The following is a 26543-nucleotide window of genomic DNA, read 5'->3' on the forward strand; positions in this document are numbered from 1 at the left end:
ATCAAAACAAGCACTACAGCTGAGCGGGCCTTTGCAGTCACAGGCTTGCTGATGAAAAGATTTGTGGAGACCGCCTAATGAAGTGTTCAGAAAGCATTCTGTGTGTCATCTGTTTTCCTGACAACCTCCTCATTGGGTAGGTAAGGGGCAAGAACTATTTTCCCGTGTTGCATAAATAGGAAATGAGGTATAGTGAGTTTGAGAGAATTATGACTCAAAATAGAAGTGAGTCAGGGGCAGATTGAGGACTGTACACGACCTCGCCCGATCCCCTAATCCTAGCCTTGCTGGCAGGCTGGGCCCTAGGTTTTTAAAGAAAATACAGTGATTTCACTTTCACTTTTGTTCTTGTGTGGGTTGTGATAGAATCTTTACATTGGAGGAGGTAAGGTTTGTTTTTTGGGGGTTTTTTTCTTCTTTTTTTTAAAGATTTGTTTTATTTATTTGACAGAGAGACAGGGAGAGAGGGAACACAATCAGGGGGAGTAGGAGAGGGAGAAGCAGCCTTCAAGCCAAGCTGGGAGCCCGATGCGGGGCTCGATCCCAGGACCCTGGGATCATGACCTGAGCTGAAGGCAGACGCTCAACGACTGAGCCACCCAGGCGTCCCTTCTTTCTTTTTAAAACTTTCCCCTTTCCACTTGGTAGATGCCAACATCTGTGTTGACTCCATTCAGCTGAATTCAACAACCAAATGCCTGTTTTCGGCAAGCCTCTTTCCCAGGTACCAAGCTGGATAAATCCCGGAGGTTCCTCCAGCGGGTAGGACAGAGGACCAAATGAGAATTGAATGGTGTTTCTTACCGTCTTTTGGTTCATGGAAAGTTTGAGAATCTGGTGAAAGTTATGAGTCCTCTCTCTCTCTCTCTCTCTCTCTCAAAAAAAAAAAAAAAGCACGTATGTGCACACACACACAGTTTTGCAATGATTTTAGAGTGTTTGGAGATCTCCCCCCCACCCCCAACCAAGCTTGTCCATAGAATGACCTTAGGGTGAGTATTCTGGGCATGAAATGAAATAGTAATGCCCTGAAGGAAGCACAAAGCCATAGCCACTGACTAGAAAGAGAGATTAGAGATAAGATCCAGGTGGGTCAGAGGGGCCGGTGGGGCTGGTGGGAGAGGTATTTTTTGATGGACAGGCCTGTCGAGTATTACCAGTAATACCAGGTCAGGGATCAGTCTCTGGGAGGCAGCATTCCAGCAGAGGGAAAAGTCTGAGAAAGGGAAGGGGGGCAGGAAGTAGGAAAACTCAATTCGACAAGCTGAATTTGGCAGGAGGAAGTTTACATGATGAGGAATCATCAGAATCATTAGAAACAATCATAGAAAGGCAGAGGTCATATTTTGAGTGACATTGGAAGCAAGGTGAGTACTCTCCTGCCCCTCCTCCCCCCCAGTAAAATATCTGTAATTCCTTTTATTTGTTTATGTTTTTTAGGTAGGGGTTTTGGGGTATGAGTAGTACATACTCACTGTAATGAATTAAGGAATAACAAAAATGAGAAATTCTCATGTTGTATAATCTGATCTCTCTTCATAGTTGGTATACTATGTTCTAGTTTATGAACATCCTCATTTGTCATCACTGTCCCAACTCGGACCCACCACCCTTGTTATAAAGTAAGTCCTGTAAATTTACCACAGTTTTTATAACTCTTCTCTATGTTTATGTTTACTTAAAGCACAGTAAACATTTTATACAAATATTGTTCTTATTTTTTTTTAAAGATTTTATTTCTTTATTTGAGAGAAAGAGAGAGAGTGAGCTTGAGGGAGAGCAGGAGCGGAGGGTCAGAGGCAGAGGGAGAAGCAGACTCCCCGCTGAGCAGGGAGCCTGACACAGAGCTCCATCCCAGGACCCCGGGATCATGACCTGAACTGAAGGCAGACAATTAACTGAGTGAACCACCCAGGTGCCCCATATTGTTCTTAATTAAAAAAAAAATTATTTCCTTAGGATAGATACACAGAAGAGGAATTATTGGTCAATGTGTATGACCTTCTTTGGAAGATAGTAGGCTTATATTAGTAAGCAGCTTTCTGAATGGTTATCTTGTTTTCTTCTTCTTTTTTTTCTTTCAGTATCCTTTGCTCCTTAGCCTGTTTCTTAAGTACTGGAGCTCCCCAGATCCCCACCCCTCCTGGGTCTTTTCTCACGGAATACATTCCCCTCTTGATTCTCATTCACAATAAGCATGTGTTGAATGCATATCATGTACCAAGCATTGCGTTTAGCATTATGACGTGTAATTTTCACCACAACCCTGTCACATAATGATTAATATCTTCATTTTACAGACAGGGAAACCAGAGAGGAAAGTTACTTTCCCAAGGGCATAGCCCCAAACGTTCTTGGGGAATGTCTCTCCATCCATCACCTTAAGTCTGAACCTTCAGCTTCCATGTCTCTACTGCGAGCACCCCAGCAGCACATTCCTGGTGTACATTTCCATTCGGCGTTCCCGTGGATGCCCCAGACTCAATATGTCAAAACTCAGCTTCTGGGGCACCTGGGTGGCTCAGTCAGTTGAATGTCTGGCTCTTGGTTTCGCCTCAGGTTATGATCTCATAAAAAGGTCATGGGATCAATTGTCCCATAGGGCTCCATGCTCAGCAGGGAGTCTGCTTGAAGATTCTCTCCCTCTGCCCCTCCCCACACTGGCACACATGCAGGCACATGCTCTCTTTCAAATAAAAAACCTTAAAAAAAAAAAAAAGCTCAGCTTCCAACTCTTATCTTCAAAACAGCTCCCCCATTGCATTAGTAAATCCCTAATCTACCCTTGACAATTATTTCTCTTACCTATCCCTGATCACCCCACCCTGATTTGATGCAATGAATTCAATGCTGATCACTATATCTTCCCAACCACAGGCAGATCATGATTTCAAGACATTTAGTGCAACTTAACTCCTTGGTCTCCCTGCCTCCAGTTGACTTCCCTCTCACCATTCTTGCTCCTGGCAAGTGGAGCAAACTTATCATGTCATCTCCCCACCTCAAAAACTTTCAGTGGCTCCCCTTTACCTTCAAAACACAAGTCAAGTTTCTTAGCATCACCTCTCACTGTGTGGGGTGCCATCATCCGCCCTTCTTTAGCTCCACTCTCGTCTGCCACTTTCCCATTTTTGTGCTCTGGGTTCCAATTCCAGGGAACTACTTGAAGTTATCGTGAATGGTATCCTGGCTTCCTCCTTTCTTCTTGACCCTATAGACTCCCGCCCCCCACTTCTCCTGGCTGACTCGTTTTATCTCTCAAGATCTCTCAAGATCTGGCTTCGGTGGTAGGACCAGAAGGCCTTCCATCCCTTCTCTTTACTCACCCTCCCTGCCGCCTCCAGCATGCCTGACTCCTTCATGGAGATTATCAGATTTTATTCTAATCCTCTGATTACTATTGTGTTTTTCCATTTCCTTGACTAAGAATTTTAGGAGCAGAGCCTGAGCTATTTAATCATCTTTGTATTCCCATAGACTCCATAGATGCTCAGTAAATGTTTGCTGAATAAACTGTGGTGTTTTCCCCAAGCCTCAGTGCACTTACTGGGCTTCCAGTAGCTGTTTTGTCTGTCACACAGGGTGAAGAGAATTGAGGCTTTGCAGATTTGACTTTATGAGAACGTCCCGCGAAAGTCCCTCAGTAAGAATTTGTTAGACTGTAGTGTTTTGAACTGTAAAACTCTCGCCTGTTTTAGTCAGATAGCTTTTGCTAGTAAAGCTTCCCCACCCCCAATTTAGTGGCTTAAAACAACCATATGTTTAGTTCGTGATTCTGTGGTCAGGCGATTCTGGTCTGGGCAGCTCAGCTGATTTCTTCTGGGCTCGCCGCATTTCTAGAGTCAGCCGATGGCTGAGATGGTGGCCAAATGACCAGGAAGGCTTTGCTGATGTGTCTGGCATCTGGCCAGAGAGTCTGGGTGTGTCTCCATGTTTCTTCTCTACTAGACTAGCTCAGGCTCATCCACATGGTAGTGTGAGGGCCTCAAAACCAGCAGGAGAGGAAACCCTTATAGGTGAATGAAAGCCACTGCTTGTCCTCTCTCTCTCTCTCTTTTTTTTTTTTTTCACAAATCACAGGACCAACTCCTATGCAAGGGCTGGGGAAATAGATTTTACCTTTTGATGGGAAGTGTGATATCACACTGCAAGGATATAAATGTAGGGAGGAGAATTTGTGGTCATTTTTACAAACATCTCCTTGGTCCCTGAATATATAAATTCCATAGTATCTGATAGCTACTAAGCACTTGATAAAAATCTGGGGTTTTGGATAAATTAGTGGCCACATTGATACACATATATATGGACTATAGTTATTTGGCAAATAGGGTTGAAGTCTGCCCAGGAAAAATTGAGTTCCACTTCATTTTATTTTTGGATTCTTGATATTAATGCAAATATTGCAGAGCTATTAATAAAATGTTAACATCAATACCTCAAATGCATTTTTGGAAAAGGGAGTTATTGAAGAATATTGACCTCAATGTAGAATTGAATTAATTAAAGCTGATGGCCAAAAGCCTGATATTATTGGATTAGTGCCTGGTATGGATAAAAAGCTACAGAAAAGTTTCGTTTGCATTTTAAAAATATCTTGTGTATGAAGCCACTCCATATCTTTATGCCTCATTGTCATTTCTATGTGGCAAATCTACCTACTAGAATTATTTCATGTTTCTAAAGTTGTTTTCTTTTTTGGTCAGGTTACAATTCTAGCTGCCTAACATGACTCCAGGCATACCACGTTTTATTGTACTTTGCTGGGCTGTGTTTTGCAGATACTGTGGTTTTTTTTTTTTTTTTTTTTTTTTTTTTACAAATTGAAGGTTCAAGACTTCAGTGGGGGAAGTAACTGCAGATGTGAAAATTAGCAAGAGAACTGGAATTAGAAATGGAGCCGGAAGATGTGACTGAATTGTTGCGATGTCATGATAAAATGTGAACGGATGAGGAGTTGTTTCTTAAGAATGAGCAAAGAAAGTAGTTTTTTGAGATGGAATCTACTCCTGGTGAATATGCTCTGAAGATTGTTGAAATGACAACAAAGGATTTAGAATTTACATGAACTTAGTTGATAAAACAGCGACAGGGTTTGAGAGGATGGGCTCCGATTTTGAAAGAAATTTTACTGTGGGTGAAATGCAGTCAAACAGCATCACGTGCTACACAGAGAAATCATTCATGAATGGAGGAGTCTATCGATGTGGCAAACTTTATTGTTGTCTTGTTTTAAGAAATTGCTACAGCCACCCCACCTTCAGCAACCCCCACCCAGATCACTCAGCAGCCATCCACACTGAGGCAAGACCCTCCACCAGCAAAAGGATTATGACTCTCCAAAAGCTCAGATGATGGTGAGCATTTTTTAGTGAAGTATTTTTTAATTAAGGTTGTACATTTTTTTAGACATAAAGCTGTTGCATACTTAATAGACCATTATATAGTGTACACATAGCTTTTATATGTACTGGGAAACAAAAAATATATATTTGACTCACTTTATTTGTCATATTGGCTTTATTGCATGCTCTAGAACCAAACAGTCATACCTCTGAGGTATGCCTGTATTTTCCAGATGAGCAAGCTAGATTTGGGCTACAAAACAGTGGCAGAAATAAGGAGTAAGGTGAATGGTGTTTGTTATTCTTGCATGCAAGCGTCCATCCATCCCACTAACACTGATGAAGCACCACTTAGCCATCAGTCATTGCAATAGGAAGAAGAATCAAACAAAATTCCCTGCCTCCAGAAGTTCAAAGTTGATGCTGGGAGAGAGATACATGAGTACAGTTTCAGAGACATGTACTAATAGAGTCTTACCTATTATGCCATGGAGCCTAGGTTTTTGGGGTTTTTTTGTCTCTGGAGTAGAATTTAGTGATTCATCACTTGCATATAACACCCAAAACATTGGTTCTTAATATAGGAATGACACAGCTAGCAAGAAACTCCAGTATTTTTATCAAGGACATCTACCCAGGTATTACTCCTGGCGACTTTTTTTAAAAGATTTTATTTATTTGTTTGTTTATTTGAGAGAGAGAGAGAGTGCAAGCGGGGGGAAGGAGCAGAGGGAGAGGGACAAGCAGACTTCATGCTGAGCATAGAGCCTGACTCGGGACTTGATCCCACGACTCTGAGAGCATGACCTGAGCCAAAATCAAGAGTTGTAGGCTTAACCACTGAGCCACCCAGGCCTCCTACTCCTGGAGATTGTTGTTCATTAGGTCTTAGTGGGGCCGTGGCATTTACATTTTGAAAATACACAAGTGGTCTGGTTGGGGGGACTCATACTTAAGAAAAATGGTTTATAAAATGTTAGTGTACAGTTTAGGTATGAGAATGTGTTTTAATTAAGTTTGGAGAGGAAGAGTGCCCACATCTTTTACTTCTTAGAATAGACCAGTGTCATCAATGAGTGGACATCATTATTACAAGGCAATGTATACTCTAGAAAATGTGTAAAATGTATAATGGTACAAAAAGAAAAAAAAAAGATTAGCGATAACCCTCCGAGCCAGGGACAACCACTATTAACACTTTCAAGAAAATTCTTGTACTTGTTTCCTGAAAACATACCACAAATGATCATGCTTTTATGAACTGCTATTTTTTCATTTATCTTTTTTTAAAAAAATAATTATTTGGTTAAATAATCTCTATACCCAACATGGGGCTCGAACTTACGGCCCCAAGATCAAGAGTTGCATGTTCTTCTGACTGAGCCAGCCAGGTGCCCCTGCTTTTCTCATTTAATATATTGTGATCATATTTTCAAGTTGTTAACTAATCTTTTATGGTATTTTGAGCAGTCCAAAAGTATCTGTTGTACATGCTTTAAATTACATTATTTCACTAATATCCCATTCTTGGTGCTGGGGATTGGCAGATGACATGGATATTGTCCCTTAGGAGTTTACTGTCTAGAAGAATCAGTCAACTTATCTTGGCAAATCCGGATCTGCAGAATCCAGGATGTCCCTCAATTTGAAGAATCCAGATCTGCAGAATGTCCCTCGATTTGGCTTCCTCATGAGTAGATTCAGCTCATGCATTTCTGTTGAGAAACTGTGCAGGTAAGGTTGGGTATACCACTTCACATGACGTACGTGCAAGGCCTGATCACTTGGTTCAGAAGCATTTTATCAAGTTTCTTTACCACAAAGGTACCTGTCCCCTTTGTAATGAATAAGTAGTCTGTTGGAAGATACACAGAGTCTGTGTGAATATCCTTTATTCCAGTGGCCTTTGACACCATGGTTTTAGCCTGAGTCCATTGTTTCAGTGGTGGCTGCAGAATGGTGCTTTTCCAGTAGATCATTTTATCTACATTTATTTGTGGGCAGGCTGTGACTTCATATAGCCAAGCAAAGATAATTCAGGAATTATCCGAACCTGCAAAACATTACCTTATTTGGAAAAGGGGTCTTTGCTGATACAATTAAGTTAAGGATCTTGAGATGAGGAGATTATTCGGGTGGATCCTGAATTCAATGACAAGTGCCTTTTTGGCAGAGGGAGATTCGAGACAGGAGAACACACAGACAAGGAGGGAATGTGTCCACTGAGGCAGAGACTGGACTGAAGCAGTCACTAGGCAAGAAATGCCAAGGAATGCTGACAACCACCAGAGTGGAAAGAGGCAAAGAATGGATTCTCCCCTGAAACTTCTGTAGAAAGTACTGCCTGCTGACACCTTGGTTTTGGACTTCTGGCCTCCAGAGCTATGAAAGAATAATTTTTTTTTTTTTTTTTAAGCCACTTGATTTGAGGCATTGTGTTATGGCAGCTACAGGAAACTAACACAAAGATAAAAAGGATTGTCTTTGCCTCTCTGACATGGTCTATTTCATTACTCTGTTCATTGCCTCTATATCAAGAACCTAACCTGAAATGATCTTGTTCATTATTTGGACCTCTTGCTTTTGAACATGTGCTTCCGAAGGGCAGGGATTTTGCTTGTTCCCCTTCCCTGCTGTCTCCTCAGCAGCACTTGGCGTAGTCTTTGGCAAATAGTAGATACTCAAGACCTATTTTGTTGTCTCCCTATTTCCTCATCTACTTGTCTTACATTTCCTAAAGCTGGGGGTGTCAAACTAGCTCAAGGGTCAAATCTGGCTGTCGTCTGTTTCTAGAGGATTTGTGAACCAAGAATGATGTTTATATTTTTGGATGGTTGAAAAAATCAAAAGAAGAATACTTTGTGACATGCAAATTATATACACTTCAGATTTCTGTATATGAATATAAAGTTTTATTGGAACACGGTCACATCCACTCATCGACATATTATCTACGGCTGCTTTCAAAACTGCACTGCAGAGTTGAGTTGTTGCAACAGAGTTCATGTAGATTGCAAAGCCTAACATATTTACCATCTGGCTCTTTACAGGAAAAGTTTGCCCAACCCTGTCCTAAAGGATGAACAGAAATCACTTGGATACTGATAGTCTCTCTGCCTCTTTACCCTCAATTGTTCATGTGCATGTTTAACTCTCATATTGGCATATGGCAAGAAAGCAGGGTGGGTAGAAAATGTGGGTGCTTTCCTTTCTTTGTCATGGCATTTTTGGTAACTCCCTCAGGTTAAACCACGTGCCCTGCATCTCAGACTGATTGTTTTCTACCAAAGGGACTTGAGAATCCTAACAGACCAGAAACTGGATGAAGGACAAAAAGACTGATAAATGTGCTTTCTGCTGGTGTGGGGATAGCATTACTTTGCAAAATTCAAACATCTCGATAAGCCAGGCTGTTTCTTGACTCAAACCATGGTTGTCCAGAATATCAGGGGCCATAAATTTAGCAGAACTGACCAGGCCCGCAATGCCTGAGGTGTCTGTGGAATGTTAATCATGTTACTAGGAAAAGGGAGTGGTCAAATACGGACGGGGAATGTCGAGTTAAACAAAGTGGGGCAGGATTCTTGACAGTAGACTTCTGTGACTCTCCAAGGTGGGATATTGTTCAAAGCAATGACTAGACTTGGGCCACATGCCAATGACCACCTCATCGGACAGGTGTTCCAGGGGAACTTGTTTGGGTAACGATGCCTTAGGCCTTGCTTTTTCTCTTTCCAGTTTAAACAATCCCAGTAATTCAGTGACTACAGAAAAGTCTTTATCTTGTGTCCTTTTACTGCTACTTCTAAGCTAGGGAGAAAAAAAAGGGTTAGCACCTTGTATCCAGATACAGAAAAACTTTGTTAAAAGGGATGTTGAAATTAATAATACAAAATTAGATTAAATGGTCTTGAGAGCCTTTCAGTTATTCAACAGTGATGTCTCAGTTAAAATCAAAGTAAATCTGAACCTTTCTCAAGTGTTAATATTTTTTACATATTTCAATTTGCCCCAACCTTTATATATTTCTTAAACACTGAGCGAGACCTTGGAATGTAAAGCATGCTTGAGTTCAAATGACATATGCAATACCCATTTGTATGACTAAGATGTAGGAATTGTAGCCTTTGCAGTCTGGTAAAGTCAACATGGAAATATGTGGAATTTTCTCGTAGTTTTCAGGAAATAAGGTGTCATTGTTAGGATAGTTTCCTGTCATAAAAAATTCTGTAATTCGGTTTTAAAATAGCAGCCTTAGATGTTGTTTTTGACTCAGAAATCTATAGGAAATCTAAAATTGAATGTTTGTGTGTATGTGTATGTGTAAAAGGATTTTGCATATTTTCCACAGACAAGAAACAAGATGTTTCTATTCCTGGTCATGCACAATTGTAATGACGTAAGTATTTACAACATGCACATATGAAGGCAACCTGACATTGAAAGTAGGGAAGCTCTGTGTTGATTTTGGCATTGGGCTACACGTACAGAGAGCCATCCCTCTCATACTGCCATTCCCACAGCTCCCAGTCCCGAGAGCTGGTCACCCCAGCTGGCTCACAGTAATCATCTGTGGCCGTCAAACAATTTTTTACCTGAAGCTTCTTTGGCTTGGACCCTGTTACAAGCTTCCACTTAAAAACAGAGCTAAAACATTTCTGGTTGGATGGAACAATGACTTATTTTTATGAGCAAAGAGTAGTTTGTCTTTAGTTCCTTCACATAAAGTATCAGGAAAAGAGTCTTTTCATTGTGATGAAAGCAGTTAAATATTGAACACTAAAAACCTCATTAGAGAGTTCTTGGAAAAAACAAAAAGAAAGCCAGCTGGGGAGGAAGTGCTGTTGACTGCAGGAAGAAGAGCCAGAGGTGGGTGCGTTAGGAAGGGGGGGGGCTGGTGCTAGTGCTCCCCCAGAGCGGCCACTTCATGAACCCACGTTCTCAGGTTCTCACAGCCCAGTCAGCTTCTCTTCTCTCTTCCTTTTAAAAATTGTGGTACAAGGTCTATGACAAAATTCATCAGTATAACCATTTTATTTTTTATTATTTTTTCTTAAGTTTTATTTATTTAAGTATTCTCTACACCCAGCGTGGGACTGGGATTAAGAACCCTGAGATGGAGTCACATACTCCTGTGACCGAGACAGCCAGGCGCCCCTCAATTTAACCATTTTATTATTGTATTGTATTGTTTTTAAAGATTTATTTACTTGAGAGAGAGAGCACGCACAAGCACTGAGCTGGGAGCCCGAGGCAGGGCTTGATCTCAGCACCCTGAGATCAGGACCTGAGCCGAAATCAAGAGTCTGATGTTCAACTGACGGAGCCACCCAGGTGCCCCTCAATTTAATCATTTTCAAGTGTACAATTCAACAACATTTAGTACATTCACCATGCTACGCGACCACTGCCATTCTCTCATTACAGAGCATTTTCATCACCCCCAAAGGCCCCCTGTACCACCATTCTCTCCTTCCTGTAGCCCTTGCTTCCTGTCTCTACAGATTTGTTTATTCTGGTCATTTCATACAAATGGTATCACACAGCATGTGGCCTTTTGTGTGTGGCTTCCTTCACTCGGCATCGTGTTTTCAAGGTTCATGCATGTTGTACCAGGTGGCAACTCTTCGTTCCTTTTTATGGCTGGATACTATTCCACTGCACGAATGTGCCACATCTCAGTTAGTTATCCATTCATCCATTAATGGACTTTTGAATTGTTTCCACCTTTGGGCTGTTGTGCATCATGCTGCTATGAATGTTCATGTACAAGTTATTAATTAAAAACCTGTTTTCAATTCTTTTGGGTATATACCTGGGAGTGAAATTGCCGGGTCACATGGTAGTTCTATGTTTAACTTATTGAGAAACTGCCAAACTGTTTTTGTCTTGCCTTCTAAATGCTTTTCTAAAAATAAAAATTCACCACAAAATTGATATTCCAAGCTCAATTACTGTACAGTTTAAAGAATGCCTATATATATTTTTTTAAGATTTTATTTATTTATTTGACAGAGAGTGAGAGAGGACAAGCAGGGGGAACAGTAGAGGGAGAGGGAGAAGCAGGCTCCCCGTCAAGCAGGGAGCCCAATACGGGGCTTGATCCCAGGACCCTGGGATCATGACCTGAGCCAAAGGCAAACACTTAACCATCTGAGCGACCCAGGTGCCCCCAAGAATGCCTATATTTCTAGGATAAATATTAAGCATCTAAGGATTTTCTTTGTGTACAAAATTGCCTCAGAATACTTGGCTAAATGAGCAAGCAAGCACAACCCACTTATATTTATTTACTTCCTGCCATAGTTGGCTTTTTCCTAAAACATTCAGCCTTTTACAAAATTCAGTATCTCTTAAGAGGATGGTTATAAATAGATTATAATGTCACTGTCCACTTTGGCTTTTATACTTTTTTTTTTTTTCTGGGTCAGATGGAAGCTTTCTAATCTCTTTTGTGATTTGTTTAAATGTAGAGTAATCCAAGGGCAAATCTGAGTTAGCTACTCTCTCTCTCTTTTTTTTAAATGTTACTTTTGCTTCAATTTCATGGTTGCCCAGAGCAGGATAAAAAAAAAAAAAAAAAGTAAAGTGGTTACAGATAATGCTGATAATTTCCCAATATCAAATTGTCTGGTGACCATCATTGTCCCAGCATAAAGTGAACCTAATGAAGAATGGGGCATTAGGCTGCCACAGACACAGCTCCACAAGAGAGTTGTAGCCCGTTCCTGGATAGGCAGCTCCCCAGCCCTCAGCCTCCACCCCCCAGTGGCCCAACCTCCCCCAAATATTTAACAATCAATATGGCTCAGGTATCAACCAGTCTGCACAGAGGTCATGGACCATTATATGATGCGGGAAGTTCTGGAAGCCCCCTGTGGGCCAAGCTTAATGCTATAGTTGCTGGAACTTGAGACTGTCTCGGGGTACTGGTGTTGGGGTTTAGAGGCAGTGGCCCTGGGAGGGAGTTAGGATAGTAGCTATTTACCAGCTGATATAGAAGTATTTTAGTATTTTAATAGGCCAGTAATGCTGTATTGCTAATCAAGGATTCTGTTACTAGAAGCTATGATTATATTCCTTCCTCCCTACCGTCCTTCACCAGAAATCTCTGTCTTCCCCTACTGTCTTTCCCAAAAAAATGGTTACCACTTTTCCTACTAGAGAAGGCATTATTCTGTCTACTTACCTCAGCTTCTGACAATGAAGAGATAACCATTCTAACCGAATCGGTCTAGGAAGGTTACTGTCCTGACCAGCAATTCCTTGTACTTTGAGGAATTCCTTCCTTGATTTGTTTTACTTGGTATGACCACAGTCTTTTTTTTTTTTTTTTTTTTACTAAACTCTCAGTTTCGCTTGACATTTGTCTTGTTTAATAACCATCGATGTTTTTTCAATGCCTAGATATAACCACGCACACACCCACCCTCACCAAGAAAAAAAACCACACACACAACCTTAGAATGGCATTCTAGGCCTCAACCTCATTTCCAATTTCTTTTTCAATTACAATTGCTTTTATATACCCTTCTTCCCATCCATAGACATGCGTTTTCTCCCCCAGATATAACTGTTCATCACTGTCTCCATCTCTGGATTCCCTCCATGTCATCATTTATTAAAATCCTATCATGCGGGGCTCCTGGGTGGCTCAGCCGGTTAAGCGTCTGCCTTTGGCTCAGGTCACGATCCCAAGATCCTGGGATCAAGCCCCGCATCGGGCTCCCTGCTCAGTAGGGGACCTGCTTCTCCCCCTCCCTCTGCCACTCCCCTTGCTTGTGCTTTCTCGCTCTCTCTCACTCTATCTCTCAAATAAATAAAATCTTAAAAAAATAAAATAAAATAAAATACAATAAAATCATATCATGCTTGCTGATTATTCATGCAGGGTCATATCCTTTCCTTTTTTAGAAACTTAGAGAAGGGGTATGTGACCCAAATTGAGCAGCCAGCCTTTTTTCAGGGTTGAGGTAGGCCCCTGCAGAGAGACTCTGACCATCAGCTCCAAGGCTGCCTGAACCCGGAGCTTTTGTGGCCATGGAAAGACTATCTGAGAACAAACCTGACATGGGAGCGGGGCCAAGAGATCAAGGGATGGGAGAATGTGCCCTGATAGGCATCAGCTGAGCCCTGGCCTCACTTCTTGGACTTCTCTGCTGGTGGGGACAACAAATTACCTTTTTTGCTTAATTTGTCACGAGAGTGAGGCGGCATATCTTCCAAGGCATGGGTCATATGCCAACACCTCTGTGCTCTTCTTCAGCTCAAATAATCACCTGTCTCCCCTGCCTCTTCTCTCCCCTGCCTCTTGATTTGTGCTGTTTGTGTGCATGATTCATCCTGCTAGAAAGTTAGGGCCCTCAGGAGGACAGACCCCTGGAGGTTCAAGACCAGGCTGTGTAGCATTAATTAGGGGGAGTGGGTGGTGAGGCACTGAGTACGGGTTGCTCTTTTGTGCGATGAGGCAGGGAGAGAGAGGAAAAGCTGGTAGGATCGGGGAGGCTCTGGAGGCCTCAAGAGAGCTCGGGAAACCTCAAGAAGAAAAACATTCAGCCCTGGGTATGAGCATTCATGTTTATAAATGAAAGGAGCCGGGGAAGAGGGAGGAGGAGGGTCTGAAAGCAAGAGGGCTAATTGCCAGAAAGCAGGCACAGGATCAGCAGGAGGGCTGGGATGAAGAATGAGAAGGAAGGGTATTTATTCAGAAACACAAGCGGGAGAAAACAGAATGTATTAAGATATGGTGACATTTTAACACGGAGAGGAGTTGAAGGAGTACATGCTTTGTGATTTTAATCTCAGCAAAGCAGCAAATCATCAATTTATTGGACGTATTGTTTAAATGCTTTAAGTTAAGATTGCTTTCCTTAAACCTACCTTGAGGATTAAACAGCCATGCCCTCATTTTCCCTCTAAGGGGGGGTCACCTCTTCCTAACTTCCTAAAGGGTGTTCCTTGTCCAAAGTCTTCCCAGTGTCCAGGATGCCAAGGGCCAATTGTATCTCATCACTTCAGTTCTTGAAACAGTGCAAATGCTTCCCAGAAGTTTTAGAACAAACTTTCTAGTCTTTAGTGTAGCACATAAGACCTTATATTCTGTCGGAGCCTAGTACATGGGGACGTATGTGACAGACTTCGTAGGCCATGCTTACCTGTTCAGACCATCTTCAAACACTTCTAACCTGCCCTCCCAACCCCCTTGTCCTGACTCACATGTGACACTTCCACAATGCTGAAGTTGCTTGGTATTTCTTGCCAGAACTTGTGTTCTTTCATCCCTCTAGATCTTTCTACATAGTGCTTCAGCTTCATTCAGTAACATCGGTTGAGGACGAAAGAGGTGCCTGAGGCTGTAAGCTTACCCCAATTGGTTTACCAGGCAAACTCCTCTGCTGAACATCCTCTCAAGCCACTCTTTCCTGGGAAGCTTTTCTGGAACCCTTTAGAGAGGAGCCAAGAACCATTGATTATACAGTTAAATCATATCATATATGAATATAACTTAATTTACTTATGTAATTCAGCTCTACATTTTTCCTACAGCAGGGACTCAAAGTTTCGTCTGGTAGTCAACTACAAAATATGTTACATATTCTTTTTTTTTTTTTTTTAAGTAAACTCAACCCCCAACATGGGCTCAAACTCACAACCTGAGATCAAGAGTCACACACTACCAACTGAGCCAGCCAGGTGCCCCAATATACTCTTTTTTGATATTATGGACATTTCTGTATATATATCAGTGTAGAGGGTTATATGTATGAACCTTGTATGTTACGGGTAATTCAAGGGATTTCCCAGGGAACAATTTTGTGTATACCTTAGTTTCACCTTCTCACTGACTTTAGACCTTACACCTTACTAAGATTAAGTTAAGGTATGAGGTGACCATTGCATAAATTATACTTGAAAATGTCTTAAGAAGGCCTTGGATTGGCTTTTGTTCTAGTGCTTTAGTTGAGCATGAGATGAAGCAGTTGGCTTGTGTTCGGGGCCTGGAGTGTCTTGAAACACTAGACTCTGGCTGGTGTTCACCATTGCAGAGGCATCTGTGGAATGAGATGTCCAAGGAAACCACAGAGTAATGTTCACTACAGGCCACGCCCTCCTTTTGTGGAATGGCCTGGGCTATTTATAATGTTTTATTTCTCTCTTAAAAGAAACTTACTGGATGACTATACCTGAATTCACTTAAGTCAAACACGGAAATGATGTGACCCCACTGTACTGGTCTGAGTTCATGAGAGAATTCTAGTCGGGGAATGTGTTTGGGGGAACAATCTGTGTGTAGGTAGTAGCTGAAATTATGTGTCTGGATGTGTTTAACAAGGGGGGCTTAGTCAGAGGTAAGAGTAGGCAGCCAAGGGAAGAGCCTAGGTGAATGCTGATGTTTATGGGGCAGGAGGAGGGGTGTCCAAAAAGGAAGTTAGAAAGGTAGGAGACTAGATAGTGACTTGGAGGCCAAGGGAAGGAGTTTCAAGAAACAGAGAGTGGGGAAAGATGTCTGATGCTATAGGAGAGGGCACTCCCCTATCTTAATTAAGTCAGGTCAGGTTAGAAGGTGTCCTTTGGATTTAACAACTTCTCCAAAGTTGCCTTTGCTACGACTCGGTTGAGAGGCTCCATGAGGGTCGAGGTCAGATTGCAGGGCGGGGAGGTGGGAATGGGACACTCGCATTTCAGTAATATTGGCTTGGAGGGTTGGGGGCAAGTGTGGGAAGTTTACTGAAGAGGGGTGAAGGCTAAGAGAATGTTTTAAAATTCAATAGAATGGAAATTCTTGAGGCTGTTTTATGCTGAAGAGAAGAGGCAGTTGAAAAGAAGAGATTAAAGATACATACAAGGGCATGGCCGGAGGATCTGGGAGGGGATGCTCTGAAGGCCAGATCCAATATTTGACCTTGGACAAGAGGAAGGGGAGGAAGAGGAAAAGCAAGCTTTCTGCAAGCCAGGAGTATGCCTGATTTGTGTCCTTGCCCCATGTGCATGGTGCCTGGCGCACAGCAAGGCTTGGAGGGAAGGTAGGGAGATGCAGATAACGCTGGGCTGCAGGCTGGGGGGCCGGGCATGGGGTGGGATCAAGAATCAAGAGTTCTGGCCCTTGCCTGGTTTCCAAGGGGGGGTGGGGAAGACCATCTGTTGAAGGTGTCAGGGGAAGTGGCGGAATTTGGAAAGGGAGCTATGGGTTGGGAGGACCCATGGAAACAGGTGGAAGAGGAGAAGGAAGAAACCGCCATGGTGCAGGGAAGGCCCACTGACGTCAGGGACCTTGACATTAGAGGCCAAATCTGTGGGATCGTGGAGTTTTCTCCATCAGCATGCAGCTGCTCGTAGGCAGGAGCCAACAGGGCTGGGCTGATCAGGGTAAGTAAGCTAGGTGTCAGGAGGGGAGGGGACGCAGCTCAGTTTTCTAGCTTTGGCTTTCTATTTCTCTACCTGAAATTTTTTTTTCCAGATGATAAATGTGATACATGCTCATTGTAGAAAACTTGGAAGATACAGGAGCAACTAAAAAATCACCCATCATCCTACCTCCCAGGGATAACTACTGTAAACATATAGAATTTTTCCAGTCTGTGTATTTTTTTGTATAAAATACGATAATATTCTTTATGTAACTCTGTCTTTAATATTAAATTGTGACTATTTTTACATGACGTTAACCATCCGTTGAGAGCACACTTAGTGGCATCACTGCATTTTATGGCTGTTTGGTAATGTCTTTACTCACATTCTCCTCTCTTCTTTGCTCTAGCTTCTCCCCTCCCTGTGGGTTGGCACCATCCCCTGGAGTGTAATTTGGGCTTTGGGATCCTCCACACGTGGGCCTCTTGGTGCCAGTCTGGGTTCCTCCCTTCCTGTAGATTGGCAGGAACTAGATTTGGTTGGAACACCCCTCCCTCCCACCTCCTCCCTCTTCAGGCTCACACTGAGATGCTCCTGAGCCTGGGACAGCCACCTTGTCCTGTCTCTCCTTCCACGGTGTGTCTTCCACCCTCCCCATATGTCCTGCTGAATGTGACAGCACTTTCTGATGTCCTGGATCAGGACCTCTGAGTACATAGCAGTAGCTTAAACTAGAAACAGGTGTTTTATTTTGAACGAACCCAGATTTATTCCATGTTTTAAAAAAGTGCACTTTTGTCCTGATTCTAGAAAGAAATAATTGCTCATTATGAAATAATTGGAAAATACAGAAGAGCCTAAGGAGGAGAATAAAGAAGCAACAATTCCACTACCCAGAGATAATCACTGTTACAAGTTTGGTGTATTTCCTTCCTGTTTTTAATATATGTGTATGAGTTTGCATATATAGGAGTTGATATAATGGGGAGAGGAATATATATATATATATATGTTATATAGAGATGTATATACATTATATATGTACATATATTTACATATATTATATACACACATATTTACATATTATGTACACATATATATTTACACATATATACATACATTATATATTTACATATATATTATATATGCATATATGTATTTACATATATTTTATAGATACATAATATATATACATACATAATATATACGACAGGTGCCACAATCTTATCAGCTGTAATTATGTATGCCCTGTTACCTTTGCCACGTTCTATTGGTTAGAAGCAACTCACAAGTTGTGCTTATTCTCAAACGGAGAGGATTATGCATGACCCCAGCAGGTGGGCTCATGGTGACCAGGGTCTATCTGCCATAGTAGGAATGGTCAGCTCCTCTTGCCATGTTTCAGATGAAGCGGACTCTACTCCCTGAACTTGGCCAAGCCAATCTTTCACATTCCTTTTCCTGGCCACACTGATTGGATCAAGGTTGGGCACTCAACCTGGGTCAAGCAAGCTGGGGCCCATGTGATGCAAACACGCAGTAAATGGAATGTTGAACCATCAGTAAAGCAGACCCACCCTTCCACCGGACAGGGAAGGGAGGGTCCTGGGAAGGGAGCCAATTCAGAAACAGTGGAGCTGGGACATAACTGTGCTTTCTGGTTTGTCTAGGACAGCCCCAGTTTAGACCTGTTGTCCCAGTATAATTATTACCAGCACCCCACTTTTGCTCTGTATAGTGTCAGGTTTGGAGAGTAAATTATGTGATTACCCTAGCTTTGAATTACCTTTCAGATTCACTTGGAAAGTCTTGGGGAAGCCCATCTCCAAGAATAGCCTGTCGTGCCCTGAAACCGAAGTTCAGAGGGACAACTGCTGGGAGAGGCGTGTGCCGTGTATAATTATTAAGATTCTGTGTGTAGAAAAAGCAGGGATTCTGACTGAAAATATGCCCAATTTCATCATAAAAGAATTATAGGCATTGACCTGCCATTTAGCTGCTTCTAACATGGGCACCATACCTCGTGTTCTTGGAATGGAAGTAGCAGGCATTCAAGTACTGATGAAGTCACTGGTTCAGTCAAGACCTCTAGCTCTGCTAGTGAGTGAGAAAGGGGTCAGGGAATTCAAATCCAGAGCCCTGTTCAGAAGCAGCAGACAAGAGGAAGTGGAGAGCAAGCATTAGGTGCACACCACTGGATGTGCAATCTTGAGGGAGGGAGGTGCGTAGACATCTTGGATGCCTTTCAGATTCTTCCTTCCTGTCCTTCAGAACTTGGACTGAAAATTACATGGGAGGGGAGGAGGGAGGAGGGATGGTATAGTTTCGTGTCTAATGAGCACCAGCTCTGGAAACAAATTACCTTGGGTTTGAATAGTGGCTCTGACCATACACAGTTGTGTGTGCTTGGACGAGTTACTGTGCCTCAATTTCATCATCCCAAAGTAGTTGCATTATATACTAAACTGTGAGGATTATTATCATTTTAAAGAAAGAGGGAGCGGGGGAGGGGCAGAGGGAAAGGGAGAGAGAATCTTAAGCAGGCGCCATGCCCAGTGAGGATCCTGATGTGGAGTTCGATCCCAGGACCCTGAGATCATGACCAGAGCCGAAATCAAGGATCGGATGCCTAACCAACTGAGCCACCCAGGCATTCCTAAACTGTGGGGATTAAATGACCTAATGCATGTGATGTGACTAGCATACCCCCCTTGAACATAGTACACTCTTAGTCAAGATAAGCTTCCATTAATAACATTTGCCGGCATCCTCTGTAACACGTATTTTAGATATATTACCCAATTTCATGCAATGGACCAAATATGTCCTTCATTTTATAATTGAGGAGACTGAGACTCAGAGATGATATAATTTGCCTTGTTGGTTAGTGAGAGGTATAGTAGCACTTATGTTCATGTAGGTCTTTGACGCTGTATTTGATGTATTTGGTCCACTGCACCAGGCTGCCTGGTCTGTACCATCCCTGTATCCCCAGAGCCTAGAACACCGCCTGGCACACAAGTGCCCAATGAATATTAGTGGCTGGCTGCGTGAATGCCTTATGTCTCCTCACCGTGACGGTTCCTTTGTTCTCTTTGCTGGGTAGTGGAGTATTTGGCTCACACTGTACTCCACTCCACTCATTAGTATGCTGCTTCTTGTCTTAAAGCCTTTGTTTGTGTGTAGCCAATCCCTCAGCCAGACCGGGAGTTTTCAGAAGGCCAGGGTTGCCTTGCATTCGCTAAGGCAGGAACTAAGGTCCAGCGTGTTAGAGCCCACTAGCACTTTGCAGAAAGATTGTTTTGAACATCCAAGGATAGAGTTTCCTGACTTTTTTTCCTTTAAAGATTCAGATATCAAATGCACACTGGGCTAGCGGATCCTTCTTAAGTAAGATCAAATGTGTGAAAGTCTTCTCACACGGGCAGCTCAGCCCAAAACGAATCATTTGGCATGCTTAAGCCACGGTTGCTACTTTTGTTTTTGGAGGCTGCGTCGTTCAAAGGAAAGAGCACTGGACTTGGGGTTTGGGTCACTTAACTTTTTCGGCCTCTGCTTCTGCACTTATAAAACTGGAATGATAGTGCATGCCTGCACCTAACTCAAAGCTTGGTAAAGTCAGAAGAGACAACGTGTCTTAAGGACCTTATTACTGTGGAGTACCGGTAAAATAAAAAAGGACCCTCTATAGGGTTGTTAGTGAAAAACAGGAGTTGGTACAGAGCCAGAATTGTCAATTTTAATGTACAGAGTTTCAAAAGATTATGTACGATAAAATTATAGGTTTTTTAAAAAAGATTTTATTTATTTATTTATTATTTATTTATTTAGAGAGGGAGAGTGCACAAGCAGGGGGAGGAGCAGAGGGAGAGAGAGAAAGAGAGAATCTCAAGCGACTCCGCACTGAGCATCTGATCTGGTCACGGTGCTTGACCCCACGACCCTAAGATCATCACCTGAGTTGAAACCAAGGGTCAGATGCTTAACCAACTGAGCCACCCAGGTGCCCCCAAATTATAGTTTTGTTATCTCTGGGTGATGAGTTTCTGGGTAATTTTGTCTTCTCAGTTTTGCCTATGTGCATTTCCTAATTTTGCCATTATGAACTTTTTTCTCTATTTTTGGCTTGGTTGAGTTGTTTTAAAAAATCATTCTGTACAATCGATGTATCTAAGTGACAACATAGTTAATATACGATAACACCATTATTATCATTGTTTTTTTCCTGTGTCAGTCTGATAGGTGGTTTGGTTACTTCTCCAGCCTGGCTTCTGGTGTGGCTCATGGTGGGACATCAAGCCTGTGGGAAAATAAGGTCCTGTGAGCTCTAGCCCTCTCCAGACTCCTAAGTTTGTATCAAGAGAGATGATTATAATAAAATAAATTTGTGGGGCGCCCAGCTGGTTCAGTTGGAAGAGCATGTGACTCTTGATCTCGGGGTTGTGAATTCAAGCCCCACGTTGGGTATAGAGATTACTTAAAAATAAAGTCTTTAGGGGTGCATGGGTGGCTCAGTCGGTTAAGTGTTTGCCTTCTGCTCAGGTCACGATCCCTCTCCCTCTGTCGCTCCCCCTGCTTGTGCTCTCTGTGTCAAATAATAAAATCTTTAAAAAAATAAATAAAATAAATTTGTAAGTTCACTTTAAGCATAGATAAATACATTACACAGAACTACAACAGATTTAGAGGAAAAACAATGTGATCTGTGGTCTTTTGGTCTTAACATCTCTGGGGAATTCTTCATGCTCTTCTGAATTTGGCCCTCTCCATTTATGCTTAGGATTTAAAAGATGTCACTTTGGGGTGTCTGGGTGGCTCAGTTGGTTAAGTGTCTGCCTTCGGCTCAGGTCATGATCCCAGGGTCCTGGGATTGAGCCCCAGCTGGGGCTCCCTGCTCAGCAGGAAGCCTGCTTCTCCCACTGCCCCTTCCCCCTGCTTGTGCTTTCTCTCTCTCTGTCTTGCAAAGGAATAGAATAATAATAATTTTGAAAAATTATGTTCTCTCTTGCATGATTTTTAGTGGACATCTAACATTTTCTATCATAAGTTTAAATAAATTTTAAAAATGTATGATAAGTCCCTTAAGTTGCTTAAGGGTTCTCCACCAGAGACAGTTTTGCCCCCTCAGGAGACATTCTAGCAATGTCTGGTGGTCACAACTATGTGTGTGTGCATGTGTGTGTGTGTGTGTGTAGACCAGGGATGCTGCTCAACATCCCATAATGCAACCCATAACAAAGAATTATCTAGCCCAAAATGTCAACAGTGCTGAGGTTGAGAAACTTTGGTTTGAATGTATGCAAATTAATATAAATACCAGGGGATTTTATACTTACTAGCATCCATTTAAAAAACACATAAACTCTTCTATAACATTTTTCCTTTTCTTTCTCAAAATTTTATTTCCATTATCTTTTCCCCAAAGAATTTTATCCTAATGAAATACTGTTCTATTTGAAAGCCTTACAATACCATACAATTTTCTGCTACAAGACTACATATATGTGAATTGAATTATTTTCAAACATCCTATGACCATAGTTCTAAAGGTTCATATTTTCCTTCCTGAATATTGAGTAGCATTAGAAATTGATCAAACACCAAAAATATATTATAACATTTGATAGGTGAGTTTTAGATGCAGAAACCTTTTGGTTGAAATGCTTCTCTTCATGGGATGATTTAGGGAGGCAACGTCAGGGGTCTGATAACCAGTTTTTGGTGACATGGAGATTTCCTGCCTAGGGGGAGGGTGAGAGTCTAGGATGGGAGAGAGGTGGCCTTTGAAGTGAGGTTGGAGAGTTGGAGTTGTGAATGGTGGTAGAAAATCAGAATTGACATGATCAGTTCTCAGGTGGATCAGTTTTAGGAAAGAAAACATATGGACACTGAGGATTTTGAAATAGATTTCCTCAAAATTATCTATGCCCGCATACCCTCTTGGAAGGTCTTCCTACAAACACAGAGGTGTTTGTACATCGGTTGGATTTAACTCACTCTGGCTCTCCAAGTGACTTAGCAACTCTTTTCTTTTAATGATCAGACTTTGCTCATACAGCTAATGCATGTTAAAGAAAGCTAGGCTAGTGTATATTATAAATACTTTATAAGTCAAGCAAGTACAATTTCTCACAGGAGGCATAATTATCGTGGAGGTGGATTAGCCTCGTAGCTGAGAATGCCAGTTCTAGAATCAGACCCGATGTTTGTTACTATTCTCCATCATCACCAGCTGTGTAACCTGGAGGCAAATTATTACTAGGTCTGGTCCACAGCTTGCTCACCTGGAAAGTGGAACTAAAGATAGATTTCTCACTGGGTTGTTGTGAGATTTAAATGAGGTCATGCATGCAAAGCACTTAGTACAGTGCCCTGTAGATATGAAGCACCGGGCAAATAACAGTTTTTGTTGTCTTTAGATACGACAGCGCTCTCCTCAAGGAATGAACTCTACAGAGGCAATGGGATCATTATTTGAGTCTTACTTCTTAGATCATGGAGCTTATTGGCACCCTACTGCCGTGATTCTCTGGACAGCATTAGATCTTTGAGATCCCGATGGACCATGAGTCTCGCAAGCCTGAGGCTCTGGAGCTGCAACCAGGCTTCCCACACTAGCGGTGTACTTGTTTTCAGACTCACCAAGACCAACGTAAACTCTCTAAGAACCCCAACTGGAAGCATGGACCCCTGGATGCCTGAAGTTATCTTTAATATTCTCAGAACACCATCTAGGAGTCGCATGATGTAGATGAACGACATGCAGGGTCCCCTACAGGGTCACTTACAAAAAACCTGTGTGAAGGCATGACTCCAAGTAACAATACCAAAGTACCTTAATCCTTGTATCGACAACTGTTCTATTGGGTTACACAGTTTTAATCCCAGAGGAGTTGTCTCTTGACATTAAACTGTCCAAACAGTATTTATATCTGCGGCTGCCCTGCAAGATCACTTAACCCTGCACAGCCGTTTAAAAGTAGTTAATGACAGACCCGGCATGACTTGCCCCTTATGAATGATCACATAAGTTCGACCTGTGCTGTCATGGTTTATGGAGGAAGGCAGTTTGTCCATAGCCTGCTTCAACCACAGCAGGTAATTTGAAATGAAATGAGACAGTTTCTACAAGCAGATTGATTTGGGAATCTTGCCTGTTCTTCCCTTTGACCCTTGACAAGTTGACACTACAAAGATTGTGACTTTAAAAAATGATTGGGTGCAAATACATTTAGGTAGATGATTTACTGTGTGCCGAAGCAAGGCCAGTGCCTTTCGGGTGTAACTGTGAGGAAAGGTAATTGTCAACTTTAACAACTCGTGTTTTATGTTTCTGTATTTTATTAATTATCCTACCAGCAGATCTACTAATAACCCTTAATCAAGTGCTTTAGATTCCTGGTGACAGTCTAGGTACCCAATCTCAAGATTAAGAGATACGGTATTGATGATAAACTTATTCAAAGTACTGATTCAGTGTGTTGTTTTGGTCGAAAACCCCAGCTTTGCACGTAAGAGTAAGAAATCGAGTTCTCTTTCATGGATCTCACTTCTTTCCCTCCTTCTTTCTTTTTGTAAATATGGTTAATCGTGTGCAGGAGGAAACACTGTGATTAAAAGGCTGATAGGTTTCATTTTTGATACTCAAAGAGTTACCAGAAATATCAAAAAAGAAAATCCCAGCTATGCATTACGAAATGCTTTTTTCCCCTAATCTTTTGTAATCACATTAGATTTTCACAATGAATCGTATGTGATATTTAAACATAGTTTATGTATTATTTACTTATTTTAGATTTCTGTATCTTGTTTTTTCCCAAAATTTTTATTTAAATTCTAGTTAGTTAACATTCAGTGTAATATTGGTTGCAGGAGCAGAACACTTACACGTAACACCCAGTGCTCATTGTGACAAGGGCCGTCCTTTATACCCATCCCCCACCTAACCCATCTCCCACCCACCTCCCTCCATTTTCATATTATTTTGACTGTATTCTTCTGATGCAGTCTTTTTTTTCTCTCAGATGGGATGTTCTGTCACCAATAATGTTACCATACACAGAACTGAGATGTCAACTGTTTTCCAAACAACATTAAAAAACCACCATCAGGAAGATTATTTTTAAAAGGTGGTTATTTCAGTTCACAATTATGCACTATTTATGCCTGCATGATTTTAAATGAACTTTGCAATAGAACTGCTGATTTACCAACGTTTGGATTTGTGTTGAAGTGCCCACGCTTCTTAACAATTTGCCATAGAACTTGGGCTCTTCTCCACAGCTTTTGTGTTTCTCTCTATTCTAACCACTTTGTTTGAAATATAATTTTGAAGATGCTAGTAAAAAGTATAACAAATTCCCTATTGGTCTCTGTTTAAATTATTTACTACCCTTTTGAGCCATATCTTCATTGAACTATGTTAAAAGTATTTTGCTGGAATGTTTCTTTATGTTGTCCATCGGGTTTAATAGACGTGCCATTTAATAAGCTCTCCACCTGTAAGGATAGACTATTTGACCTCTGTGCCCTGCCACTGGTAGACATAGTATAAGATTGCTTTGTGAAATAAAGCTGTCGGTAACATCAACAAAATAAAAAATGATCGTATTCCAATACTCTCTGCTGAGTACTATGACAGCACTGAAATATGGAATAAAATTGAAAGTAGATTAGTTTTGGGTCTTAAGTCATGTTTTGACAAGAAATAAGAGAGGAGAACATATCTTTGAACTTTTAGTTTTAAAGTTTTTTAATGAAAATATTTATCATTTTGTAAGGTTCCTTCTTTCTTTATCGCATCTAGGCTATATAGCCTTAAAACAATCCGTTCTCTTATTGTGAGGGATGTAAATACTGTTCTCTCTTTATATTAAATACCATAAAGGAGACTCGCACGGTGTGAGATGGCTTGGCACCTGTAAGTTAAGGAATGTCATGCTAATAAAAAAGCTTATTGAGGAGGTTGGAAAATCAGTCATTAATAAGCTACATATTTTGAAGGTATGTAAAGCATGTAAATACTGTAGACAAGCGGCTGCTTTTGCTGTATTTTTTATTCGCCTTTTGGAGTGGTTTGAATCTGAAGAGGAAGAATAAATATGTCAGGGTGCCGGAAGCCTTGCTGGTGAACGCTTTCAACCTAAAGGAATTTGAAAATTGAGGCGACATGCCCGATTGTGAAGTCATTTCTTTCACCTTCTGTGGTTATGTATTAATTAGAAGAAATCACAACTAATACATGGTGTTGATCGTCAGCAGAGGGTGTGGGCTGAGTACAGCAACCCTCCCCTCCCGGAATTTGCAAACATCCTGTGTCGCCAGATGTGAGATTGTGAAGCTCTTAAAAGCACAGTGCCTACTTGCCCTTCATTCCAAATACAGAATGATTGCAGAGAGTGCAGGTTAACTAGCGCTCCCTGTTCATCTCAGAATAAACTTTTCTCTTTTCACATTCTTTCCCTTTAAAACCCAGGATGCAAAAGCTGCCTCGCTTTCTCCAGCATGCACAGTACAATACAAAATCAGGGCGAGGCTCACATCAGGGAGCCTTCTAACCATGGCTTCTTTTTAAAAAGATTTCAATGAGCTTTTTTTCCCTTGACAAATGTGATTGACATAGTAGCATAGGGCTACAACTGGTCAGACTCTTCTGGGATTCTCTTTTTAGTCACGAAAAAGGTTGTTGTCCTCATTTTAGTTTCTGTCATCAGAAATTTTAAAAGTAAATTGAGGGGCGTCCGGGTGGCTTAGTCGGTTAAGTGGCTGCCTTCAGCTCAGGTCATGATCCTAGGGTCCCGGGATGAGTCCCATATCGGGCTCGTTGCCCGGTGGGGAGCCTGCTTCTCC

General features: G+C 41.7%; 1 long non-coding RNA gene across 1 annotated transcript; it reads left to right on the forward strand.

Moving 5' to 3' along the window:
• Nucleotides 1-25331, forward strand: LOC113933560. The gene is made up of 5 exons (XR_003523390.2): nucleotides 1-136; nucleotides 1543-1622; nucleotides 4707-5357; nucleotides 6916-7079; nucleotides 23114-25331. It is a non-coding gene; the product is annotated as an uncharacterized LOC113933560 (long non-coding RNA).
• The last annotated feature ends 1212 nt before the right edge of the window (nucleotides 25332-26543 follow it).

The sequence above is a fragment of the Zalophus californianus genome, chromosome 10 (genome assembly GCF_009762305.2).
Source record: "Zalophus californianus isolate mZalCal1 chromosome 10, mZalCal1.pri.v2, whole genome shotgun sequence".
Classification (NCBI taxonomy): Eukaryota; Metazoa; Chordata; class Mammalia; order Carnivora; family Otariidae; genus Zalophus; species Zalophus californianus.